Raw genomic sequence first — 12,164 nt, 5'->3', positions numbered from 1 at the left:
GGCGGCTGCGGCATCCATGAGGCGGCCGCGCGGTCCGGGGAGTAGGCCTCCATGTTCCGGTGGGCTACGTCCAACGAAAGGGTGAGTGAAATCGCCTTCTTCAGGTCGAGCTTGCTACTTTCCAGCAGTCGCTGCCGTGTGTGAGTGGACCTGAGGCCCGCAACGAGGGCATCACGGATGAGCTCCTCCATATGTTCCGTGGCTGATACTTGCTTGCATTCGCAGGCTCGGCCGAGTTCCTTCAGCGCCCGTATGTATGCTTCTGTGGGTTCCCCGGGCTGTTGTTTGCGGGACCCCAGGAGATGTCTTGCGTAAACATAGTTGACCGGGCGTGCGTATTGCTCCTTCAAAATGTCGATAGCCCCCTGGTAGCTCGTAGCATCCCGGATAAGGGCAAAAGCTCGGTGGTTTACTTTAGAATTCAGCACCCTGAGCTTGTCGGCATCGGCGGCGACGGTCTCGCCGGATGCAGCCAGAAAGGACTCAAAACAGTTCAGCCAGTGCGAGAACTTAGCAGTCGAGTCCGGTTCTTGCGGGTCGAGTTCCAGGCACTTGATCTTAAGTATCTGCAGCATCGTTATTATTATTATTTTTTTTTTTTCAGTAGTTAATAAAATTGATGCGCTATCAATTCTAATGAGAGGCTGAGCAGAGTTCAGAACGACAGGCTTTTATTAACTACTGAATTGCACTTCAGACAGATCAGGACTATGCCTCTAGTGGATGACCGAATGCCTGGAGCTGCCATGCGGCCGTCCTTATACTCGGTAGCCGAGGGCGGAGTCAGCTGAGGCATAGTCAGACATAACAGTTAAACAAGAGTGAACGACAACAACAACAACAACAACAACAAGTGAACACAGTGAACTACAGTGGTTTACCACAGCACTATTTCGAAGAAGAGCAGGGGAGTTATCCCCAGTGCCCTGGCCAATATTTATCCCTCAATCAATATCACTAAAAACAGATTATCTGGTCATTATCACATTGCTGTTTGTGGGAGCTTGCAGTGCTCAAATTGGCTGCCGCCTTTCCTACATTACAACACTGACTACACATCAAAAGTACTTCATTGGATGTAAAGCGCTTTGAGACGTCCTGAGGTCGTGAAAGGCGCTATATAAATGCAAGACTTTTTTTCATCCATTGAAGGGGTGGTGTGGGAAGGAAATCTGTGAATAATCATATGGGCTTTGGATAGAGTGGAGTTGATGGGATACTCTGGATATTATGTTCTACTCCCCAGTAGTAAGATCCCTCACCTTGTTCTGCATGAGAAACTTGGTCAATAAAGGTAAGAAGAACAGCCAATGTATCATTTCCACTTTTCTTTTGGCTTCTTAGAGTAAGACCACCAATTTAGTGTGTCAAAGTATTGGGAACTTGGCACTAGACATCTTTCTATTTTCATTGCGACTACCCAAACTCCCTTGACTTAAGGTTCTTGCAGTCATCAGAGAAAGGAAACTTTTATCCCACCACTTCAAGCTGGATTGAAACCCGGAGGTGAAAAAATAGTTTACTGCATTACTGAATCCTTCTGCACCTATTTATTTCAAAATAACTGGTGCTATACCAGGATGTGACTGTGACATTAATTGCATGAAATTCTACAAGCTTGGGCTTACCACAGATTAATTTAAAGGTTAGAATTCCTAAGCTTTCAAATAACAAATATCTAAATGGGAACTCTAATATGATAACAAAATACTGCGGATGCTGGAAATCCGAAATAACAACAGAAAATGCTGGAAAAACTCAGCAGGCCAGGCAGCATCCGTGGAGAGAGAAATAGAGTCAACGTTTCAGGTCGAAACCCTTCGTCAGAACTGAAAAAACACAGGAAATGAAACAAAAGGCAGTTTGGGGGCTGGGAAATGGGGGAGGGGATGAAAGAAGAAACATTAAGAGATATTTAAGGTGAGACGTCTCACCTTAAATATCTCTTAATGTCTCTTCTTTCATCCCCTCCCCCATTTCCCAGCCCCCAAACTGCCTTTTGTTTCATTTCCTGTCTTTTCTCTCAGTTCTGTAGAAGGGTTTCGACCCGAAACATTGACTCTATTTCTCTCTCCATGGATGTTGCCTGGCCTGCTGAGTTTTTCCAGCATTTTCTGTTGTTATTTCTAAATGGGACTTACCACTTTGGAGTTGCAACTGATTAGTTCGCTGTTCATTTTCTAATTGCTTCACCCAATTTAAAATGGCTGCCTTGTGATTATTGAACAGTGCAAGCAACTTTTGATTTCTCAAAATGGGCATTTCAGCAGCATAACTGACGACAGCGGAGTGAAAGTGGCCAAGGTTTTGAAGCAATCAGCCCGTGTTGCTTGTATTCGTGGATTGTACAAAGTGCCTCATAAGATGGCACACAGAACCGTACGAATCGCGGAAACCTTGTCAAATCAGAAACATGTCCCACACATTTGTGTGCAGGTCCTTGAAAGGCTTATTTGAAAGATCTCTCATTGCTCGACTGGATGAATGAATGTGTGAAAATGTGATGCTTCAAGAAAGTGGTATTGGTACTTTGACACTTTTTTTTATTGGTGAAATTACGGTAAAGTAGATTTATTAAAGAAAAAAACCCACATTTTGGTGTGAAAGAATTGCCCTGGAGATTTCACGAAGTATTTCTGCAGATTTACACTGGTCTGGTTATCATCATAGGAACATGCTACCCAATTAGACTGTTTTAACACACTTAGTGAATTTTCATGATCACTCTGTTTTATACTCTGCTACATATGCTTGGGTTGAATTCTAATGAGCATTAAGCTTCCCTTTAGTGCAGGCGATGCAGTGTGCAAACCCTATCGGTGTTGGCTCTTCAGAGTCCTGACATTTCTAAATTTGCATTCTTGTTATCTACATCTGTGGGGAAAAGAACTCCTTCAGTGCTTTGTTTGGAGACCTCAGCCATAGTTGGTAAACATCAGATCCTGCTGAATCTGTAATGGTTTATCTGACACTCTAGTATTCTGCATATTGACACAATGTGCAATGAAAATATCATGGAGCTGCATTGAATTACTAATCGTCGATCTTGAAACATTTTACACACCATAAATCCACGTTTTCAAAGTGCTATGGAAACATATCCACAATAATCCCAAGATTAACGCAGTGCGATATTTTATTAAAAGTATATGTGGGTTATACTTTCTCCCCCCCTTCCCAAATGATTGATGCAGTGGTGGGAATCATTACCTTATGATCACATACACGAGAAACACATTCAATCTTGATTTTTTTTTGGAGCCTTTCTTCATATATTCCACTGATTGTAGTCTAATACAGGAAACTCTTTTTTATCCGGCACCGACGGGACCAGCGTGGTGCCGGTTTATCAAAAAGTCCGGATTACAGAGAGTTATAGTTAAAAGGTACGAGAGCTCCGTACACAGCAACAAATCCAGGCTTCCCTGTTGCTTAGCAACAGCTGCAGGAACCCCGGCCACAGACCAAGCGTCCCTGTTGCTTAGCAACAAGTGCAGAAACCCCCGATTACACAGCCACAGATCCAGGAACGGCCACTAATATGAAGAAAAACTTAACTGAACCTACTCCTGAATTTTGCCGGTTAACCGAGATTTCCGGTTGTTTGGATGCTGGTAAATCGAGAGTTTCCTGTAGTGCCTGGACTAATGGTGCCAGTCAGTTATGCATGTTTAGATCATTGCCTTAAAAAGGTTTATATGGTTGACCAAGACAATGTCCCTGGAACAGACACTAGTTCCACTCACTTCCTGCCATTCCTCAATAGGAATTGCCAGTCTAGTTGAGAGAAGGAGAGTAGAATTGCTTTTATGTTTTTCACAAACTGCAATTTGGCCCAAAGGTTTAAGATCAACGGGAAAATAAATTGTGGAGTAATGGTTGGACAGAACAGGAAGTAACAAAGCCAGGGAAAGAAGGATTACAAAATACATGTAGCTGAAACGCTATTGGAAGACAACAATCAACTCGGCCTATAAGATTAAAAAAATTACCTGTGACAAATAGATTAATGAAAAAAAAGACTTTCCTGTACTAAAGACCTCTAGTACACCATCACTTCTGTCATAAAACCTGAAAATGTCAGTATTAATTGCAAAGGACAACTCTAGGAACAGATGTTTTAGGATTTCTTACCATGTTTGGATGTCAGTCGAGGACTATTATTCCTTACATTAATATCGAACAAAGGCAATTATGAAGACAGATCTGACACTGTTTTTAATAAGGTAATTAAAATTCTGACTATCACAGAAAGAGCTGTTGAGATAGCAAGATAGGAATGGTTATTGCAGTTCTTTCCACTTGAAGGCTCTTGTCCCAGTTCTGTATCTGCTTCGTGCATGGTAACTGGTTTCACTGTACAAAATAAGTGTTGTAAAGCATGCTCCTGTGCTATTTCTGTGGTGTTATTGGCTGATACCGGGGCAGAGTGGCCCCTCACTGTGCTGGTATGTCCAGGGGACATTGCAGTGCTTCCCAGCGTTCTACATTGGTGCACAGGTTTAGTCATTGAAATAAGTCTTAAAATAATTTTTTACCATCTATCTTTTCTTTATATCTAAGTATTGCAGAGAACTTACGCCACCTCATTCACTAAGGCTGTGGCATTGGTAAATGCAAAGCTGTGGGGGCGGTTTCTTGGAACCAGGATGTAATCCCAGCAATAAAAACAGAAAATGCTGGAAATACTCAGCAGGTCAGGCAGCATCTGTAGTGATAGAAACAGGGTTAATGTTTCAGGTCGATGACCCTTCGTCAGTTTTCGACAGATGCTGCCTGACCTGCTGCGTGTTTCCAGCATTTTCTGTTTTTATTTCAGATTTCCAGCATCCGCAGTATTTTGCTTTTGTAATCCCAGCACTTGGGAGTTTCCAGAAGTCTGATTCGGATGAAAGATTTTAAAACCAGCTAGTGTACATTTATAGGATGTCATTCTGGGACCCTGACATGGCTGCAGAGTGGTAAGAGATGCTTCTTCTGTTCTGAAAGGGCCAATGAGCTCGACCACATGAGATCATTCTGCATAATAATAATAATCATAATAATCAACTTTATTGTCATTGTTAGTGCACAAGTGCAGTACAACGAAATGTAGGCTTGCGGCTCCCGAGAGTGTACATTTAGATTAAGACATTTAAACATTCAACATTCATTTGGCTTGTAATACATTAACATAAACATAATAAAGTGCATTGGCAGATGTGCAGGCTTTAGAGTTTATTTGTGGAGTTCAGTAGGATGACAGCCCTGGGAAAGAAGCTGTTCCTAAATCTGGTCGTTTGGGTGCGAATGCATCTGTAGCGTCTCCCAGATGGCAGGGGGGCTAACAGACTGTGGCTGGGGTGGGTAGGGTCTTGGATGATGGTCCGTGGCCTCCGTAAACAGCGTTTCTGGTATATGTGCTCTATGGTCGGTAGCCGGGTGCCGGTAATGCGTTGGGCAGTTTTGACTACCCGCTGCAGGGCTTTCCGGTCATAGTAGCTACAGCTGCCATACCATACTGTGATACAGTTTGTCAGGATGCTCTCTATTGTGCAGCGGTAAAAGTTAGAGAGGATCAGGGGTGACAGGTTACATCCCTTCAGCCTCCTTAGGAAATATAGGCGCTGCTGCATTTGACCTATCCTATCTCTTTTGAATGTCTTCCCTCTCTACCATTTGTAAGAAACTTAAGTGAAATTAATTTGAACAATGTCAAACTAGCTCAAAGTGGGTAAGAGTCCATAGCAGAAATCTGGTAATAATTTCTCACTAATTGGCATTACATTTCCAGCCTCTCTGTGAAGCCTGAGAGATGACTGCTGCATAAAATGAAAATAAAATTCCAGTAAGGGCTACCTTTCTGAGATTGCAATTAAGATGAATTGTGGCGATAGAGTGGAAGGAGCTTTACTTTGCCTCTGTCACATACTAAACTTGAACAAAGGCCACCTAATGCTCACACTGGGGACTAAAAGTGGAAGATGTTCTGCTTCCAACTACTTGTGTGACTCACCTTATGAGCAGAAACATTATTCCAAAAATATCAGTCTTGGAATAAATGTAGAAGCAGTGCAAAGCCACGTAGAAATACATAGAAGTTACAACACCGAAACAGGCCATTCGGCCCAACCAGTCAGTGATGGTGTTTACCCTCCATGCATGCAAATAGTTATAATGACACTTGCCCACCCTGTTCCCATACCCATTCATCCCCTTTTCCTTCATACAGCTATCCAATCTATAACCATTTGACTAGTCCTGTCCTTTAAATGCATCCAAGTAAACAGTAGAGCTCTCTGAGAGTATATAGGATACTTCAAAGTGTTAAAGATAATTTTCACTATGGTATATTGTAGGGGGTGGTGTGTGGGTCAGCCTCACCACTGACTTATGAGTGGTTCGAATCGCTCCCACTCCCTTGATTCTAGACCTTGGGCTTATTTGGGGGGGTGACAAAAGTGCAGCAGACAACTGGTTTTGGTGCAAGAAACTTTGATCTTTATTCAAGAAAGAAAATACAACACAACAATCTTATACTCTAATAAAAATGGGGAACATTTTAATACACACGAGGGAAATACAGTAGAAAATACCTCACCCCTCCCAATCCCACTTCCTAGCTAAGTTGAACTCTAGAGGACCAGGGATAATGCTCACCAAACGAATCCTTGACAGTTGAGCTGGTTCACAGTTTCAGGATTCGCTGGATGTGTTGGTCGGTGTCTGCCGTACCCCGGACGCGGTAGAGGACTTCAACTGCTGGTCAGTCTTCGCGAGTCCGCTGATGCGGTAGGGTGCGTTTTGGATTTATGGGGTGAGTACCCACTTTTCTTCTGTAGTGATAGGGTTTAGAGTTCCTTTTAAGTGAAAATCTTACCCGGGGGTAAGTCAAGAGTAGATTGTAGAGTGGAAAACTTTTGAATCTTCGGTTTTCTCCTGAGTTGTTTTTCTTTGGTCGCGGTGGCTCGATATTACCAGGTTGGTTGGTGGTAATATTTTGTTGGTAGTTTCGTAAGGCTCTTGTTGCTGCGAAGTGTCCAATGATGTCCTGGGTCACTGAAGCTGTTGAACTTGGGTGTACGGTAGAATGCTGCCCTGTCGCGATGCTCCGGTTTCTTCTTGTGTGTTGCTCCTAGAGAGAACTGTCTTCTTGAGAAAACAGGCCTTCAATTATACTTTGAGGGGCCTTCTAATCTGCGCGCCAAATCAGTCCCGGTTTATTGTTTGATTTGGGCGGGCTCGTTAATGGTAACTTGATTAGAAATGTGTAAAATGGTTTCGGGATGCTGTATTGATTATTCAATGAGCTGTTGATCACCTAGTTCATTGTCATAGCTATACTCCGGTTTCGAGTCTCCTGTCTGAGCCCGAGATTTCTATGTAGGTTGGCGAGGCGATTTGCATTATGCATGTTTTGGATGGGTCCTGTGTTTTGGGTGGGGACTGCTCCTCTGTGGGTCGATTGTTAGGATGTTAATGCCTGATGGGGGCTGAGTGAGGTTACACAGTTCCCCAGACAATTTGATTTACTCCAATACCCAAACTGTCTTTACAGAGGTTGATCCCATTCCCTGTTGCAGCCTTTTCTCCCTTTACAGGCCCAACATGCCTTTTAAAAGGCCAAATCTTGGTTTTACGACCTGGAATCTCCCTCTGTTAGGCCCAATGCGTATTTTATCATCCTGAAGCTTGTTAGAAAGAGTCCAAAGTCATTTTCCTTAGGGTTTTCTTCTAGCTTTGGGTGATCTGTGAATTTTGAGAATCTTACAATATGAAACAAATAACATTTAAGAGGTAATTTTGTGAAGCTGTGCTTCCAGTTGGGAGTGTGAGTCACAGAATCAGCCCTAAGGTGTTAAAGCTCTATCTCCAACCTACACACCCATGTAGTGAGGTTGCACATCAGAATTGTTATATTAGTATTAGATTTCAAGATAGATCATTCATAGCAAATGTGGGAAGCAATGAAGTTAGGATAACAGTTTGTACTGTTGCTGTAAAATGGGGGGAGGGGGATATCTGCAGTAATCTAAGGCATCAGAAATACAAGCATCTCTTTACATGTAGATAGTGTTACTATTATTATTGGGTGTTTCTAGGCCATTGTCAACCTTTACTGACTTCTATGAAAGATTGGTTGTGTCGGGAGATTGGCTGAGAGGTCCTGCTATCCATTCCCGGCCAAGGTTTGAAGGACCTACCAGGTTCCAGGCCAGAGTTCCCTGGAGTTGGGCGGCCCAATAATAGTGGCTCGGGTTGGGAATGCTGCTCAATGTTTAGGGAGCTGCAGGCATCTAGAAACATAGAAACATAGAAAAATAGGAGCAGGAGTAGGCCATTTGGTCCTTCAAGCCTGCTCTGCCATTCAATATGTTCATGGCTGATCCTCTATCTCAATACCATATTCCCGCTCTCTCCCCATACCCCTTGATGCCTTTTGTGTCTAGAAATCTATCTATCTCCTTCTTAAATATATTTAGTGACTTGGCCTCCACAGCTTTCTGTGGTAGAGAATTCCACAGGTTCACCACCCTCTGAGTGAAGAAATTTCTCCTCATCTCAGTCCTAAATGTCCTACCCCGTATCCTGATACTGTGACCCCTCATTCTAGACCCCCCAGCCAGGGGAAACACCCTCCCTGCATCCAGTCTGTTTAGCCCTGTCAGAATTTTATACGTTTCAATGAGATCCCCTCTCATTCTTCTAAACGCTCGTGAATACAGGCCTAGTCGACCCAATCTCTCCTCATACGACAGTCCTGCCATCCCAGGAATCAGTCTGGTGAACCTTCGCCGCACTCCCGCTATGGCAAGTCTGAAACATAGTCATATTTTTTTGCCTGCTAATAGAAACTTGAAGCTATGGGCGTTGAGTTTTGGAATAGCTACTTGGAGAGCTTTTAGACGAATGGGCATCTTTCACAATTGCCCAGAGCTTATTTAAATGCATTGAGAGCTCAGGTGGTCCTGTCCAACATCTGAAAACATTCAAATTGTAACATGTAAATATTCTTGTGCAGAGCTCTTTCCTGGCTGGAAGAATGTCGGTCCTGGCAGGAGATAAGCAGCATAAACAAGTTAGTGGCTGGCTGAAACCCATACTGTCGTTATCTGGCACAAATGGACAGCTAGGGTGTACTTGTAACCTCAGAGATTCGTTTCAGTTTCTGCTTTTGGACCCGAGTTAACGACAAAAATCTATCCTGTCGGTGAAATCATTTTGAAGGACAGAAATGAGATGCCGTCTGGGGTAAAACGGTGAAACTTCTCAGGAACATATAATTAAGTCGGCCCTTATATTTTTGTGTGAATACATTTCAGAGATTAAAAAAATCAGACCCAAGCGCAGTAATGGAGTTGAATTAGCTGTTTTGAAAGGATGTTTGGCAAGGAGATGGGAATACTACACTAGTGCAATAAGTGGTGCTCTTTCGCAGTTGGCACAAAGCAAAAGGAGTCCTAATCTGCATCTGGCTGTGCTGTGCTGGGTATGTTTGCTGGCACTGAGTTCCCAAAGCACATAGCTCCCAGTGCTAATGCCCCTAACTTTAAGGAGCACAAAACTCACGCATTCCTTCCAAGTAATTTTCAAAAGTCAGCCACAATTTTCCATCTGGGCACAAAGCAGTGGAGAATAATTGAGATGTCATGGTTGTCATCTTGTAACAGAGTTTTCTTCCCAGCTTGTAAATGCCAAAATGTACCTGCTGTAGAATGGGACATGTATGGTACTTGCATACTGTTAACTGGGCACTAGATGGCACCTTGATGGGAGTAAGTACATTTTAGCAATTACTCTTCAAGGTATCGCTTGTATAGTTTTTGTTATGCTATGATGGAATATTCTCAAGGGTCTGGAAATGAAAGCAGTTAGTCATTATCTCACCAATTTGTGTGTTTATTATGACATAACAGGATGGAGAGAGGGAATATGCCTGTGATGCGATAAAGAAAAGAAAGACTTCCTGCTTTCTATCCTATCACTGACCTTCCCTTTTATTCTTTCATCCCCTCCCCCTTTTCCCAGTCCCTAAACCTGCTTTCCATTCCCTGCTTTATTCCAGTTCTGACGAAAGGTCATCGACCTGAAACGTTGACTCTGTTTCTCTCTCCATGGATGCTGCCCTGGCCTGCTCAGTTTTTCCAGCATTTTCTGTTGTTATCTTGCATTTCTATAGCGCCTTTCATGACCTCAGGACATCCCAAGGTGCTTTATAGCCAATTAAGTACTTTTGAAGTGTAGTCACTGTTGTAATGTAGGAAATGTGGCAGCCAATTTGTATTATGTCCGTGTATGATTGAGACACGGACAGCAGGAGTTGAACAAAACAAGTCTTTACTGAATGAAGTCAATCGGGAAACTGAAACTACAGAGGCTTACTAGCGCCTTTTATACAGGGGTGGTGACTGCCGGTACTGCAGTCTGAGACCAGTTATTCTCTTAAAGGTACATACACAACAGTTTGCACACAGCAAGCTCCCACAAACAGCAATGTGATAATGACCGGATAATCTGTTTCACTGATGTTGATTGAGGGATAAATATTGGCCAGGACACCGGGATATCTCCCCTGCTCTTCTTCGTAGAGTGCCATGGGATCATTTACGTCCACCTGAGAGGGCAGACTCAGTTTAACGTCTCATCCAAAAGATGGCACCTCAGACAGTGCAGCATTCCCTCAGTACGGCACTGGAGTTTCAGCCTAGATTTTCGTGCTCAAGTCTGTGGTGTAGGACGTGCGGAATTACCCCTCGCCCCATCCAACAGGTTATAGAGTTCGGACTTGAGACTTATGAGAAATTACACCAGGCACACCGGCTCTGTCTTTAACCTTTTATTGTTCCTAAGACAGATTCAAAATCCCACCCACTATTTGAGCAGTCCACCAATAATGTTACAGGAAATCATACATACAACCATCCGCAAATGATCAGTCCAGCGTTGATTGTAGGTCACGTCCTTTCGACTGCAGCTCTTTGCCTTTCGATGATCAGTCAGGCCCCTCCTTCCAACTGCAGTGCTGAAACTTTTCATCACTGGTTTTTATACAGTCTTCCTTGGTTTTTTTTATCCAGTAAATCACTCATTCAGAAACGGTGAAAATTTCCTTTAATGTTCGACCTGAGCTGTGTGAGCTGTCAAACGTTCACACTCACACATCTTGTGTCGCTATCCATTAGTTGCCCTTATCAAAGCCCACAATTGTTTATTCACTCATAAAGTTTACAAAAGTGGCAGAAAACCACTTGGTCACAGTTCATGTGTTACGTCGTATTCTGCATTCCAAAACTTCAAAGGTTTGACTCCTCCCCTTTAGCCACCAAAAATCATCCTACAATCTCATAGCCTATTTTGTTGTATACATGATGGGCTCGAATTTCCAAGCCCCTTGGAGGTGGGTGTGGGGGGAAAATTGCTGAATCGGGGGGCACAAACCCTTCCCGCCCCAACCCGCCTCCATGCCCGTTTCCCAGGAGGCGGGTGCCCAACCTGTGCTGGGAGCCGCCTCCCTGAGGCGGGAAGGGGATTAGTGCCAATTAACTGCCTGTTAACAGGTAGTTAACAGGCAGTTTTTGGCCTAATCCCTATTTTTAGCCCTGAAGTGTGGGCTGCCTGACGGCTCCAAACCACGCCAAGTTAGCGAGGCGGACCATCGGTCTGAAGGGGTTGGAGGAGTCGAGATGGCCGGTGTTCAGGTGAGTGATGGGTGCATGAGTGCAGAGGTAAGTGTGTTTGGTGTGTGTAAAATGTTTAAATAAGTTTTACTTACCTTTACTTACTAATGCAGGCTTCCTTCCTTCAGGTCTTGGGAGTCCCTCATCTCACCGGCACAGAAAGCAGAATGGCCGCGAGCTGTCAAAAGCTGCAGCATTCAGCTTTCTGTTCTGGAGAGATTTCTAACTGAGTCTGTGGAGAAGGACTCAAGTTAGAAGTCAGATTGTCAGTGTTTGACAGCTTCACAGAGAGCTGTCAAACGCTGATATTTCATCTGTCAAATGCTCTTGACAAATGAAATGTCAATCCCTGACATCACCTGTAACCGGGTGTTTTTGCAGGCATTCTCCTCAGCTTTCAAGATATACAGTACATATTAATTTGATAAAATTCCTAAAAATTGGCATCTGATATTTTGAAATTCAGTGCCTTAGCACTTCCCATTAGCGCCTCCAAGGGGTGATAAC

The sequence above is a fragment of the Somniosus microcephalus genome, chromosome 26, assembly GCF_052327205.1.
Source record: "Somniosus microcephalus isolate GS21.2 chromosome 26, FLI_Smic_1.0, whole genome shotgun sequence".
Taxonomy (NCBI): Eukaryota; Metazoa; Chordata; class Chondrichthyes; order Squaliformes; family Somniosidae; genus Somniosus; species Somniosus microcephalus.
The sequence above is the reverse complement of the archived record's forward strand: the minus strand, read 5'-3'. Positions refer to the sequence as shown.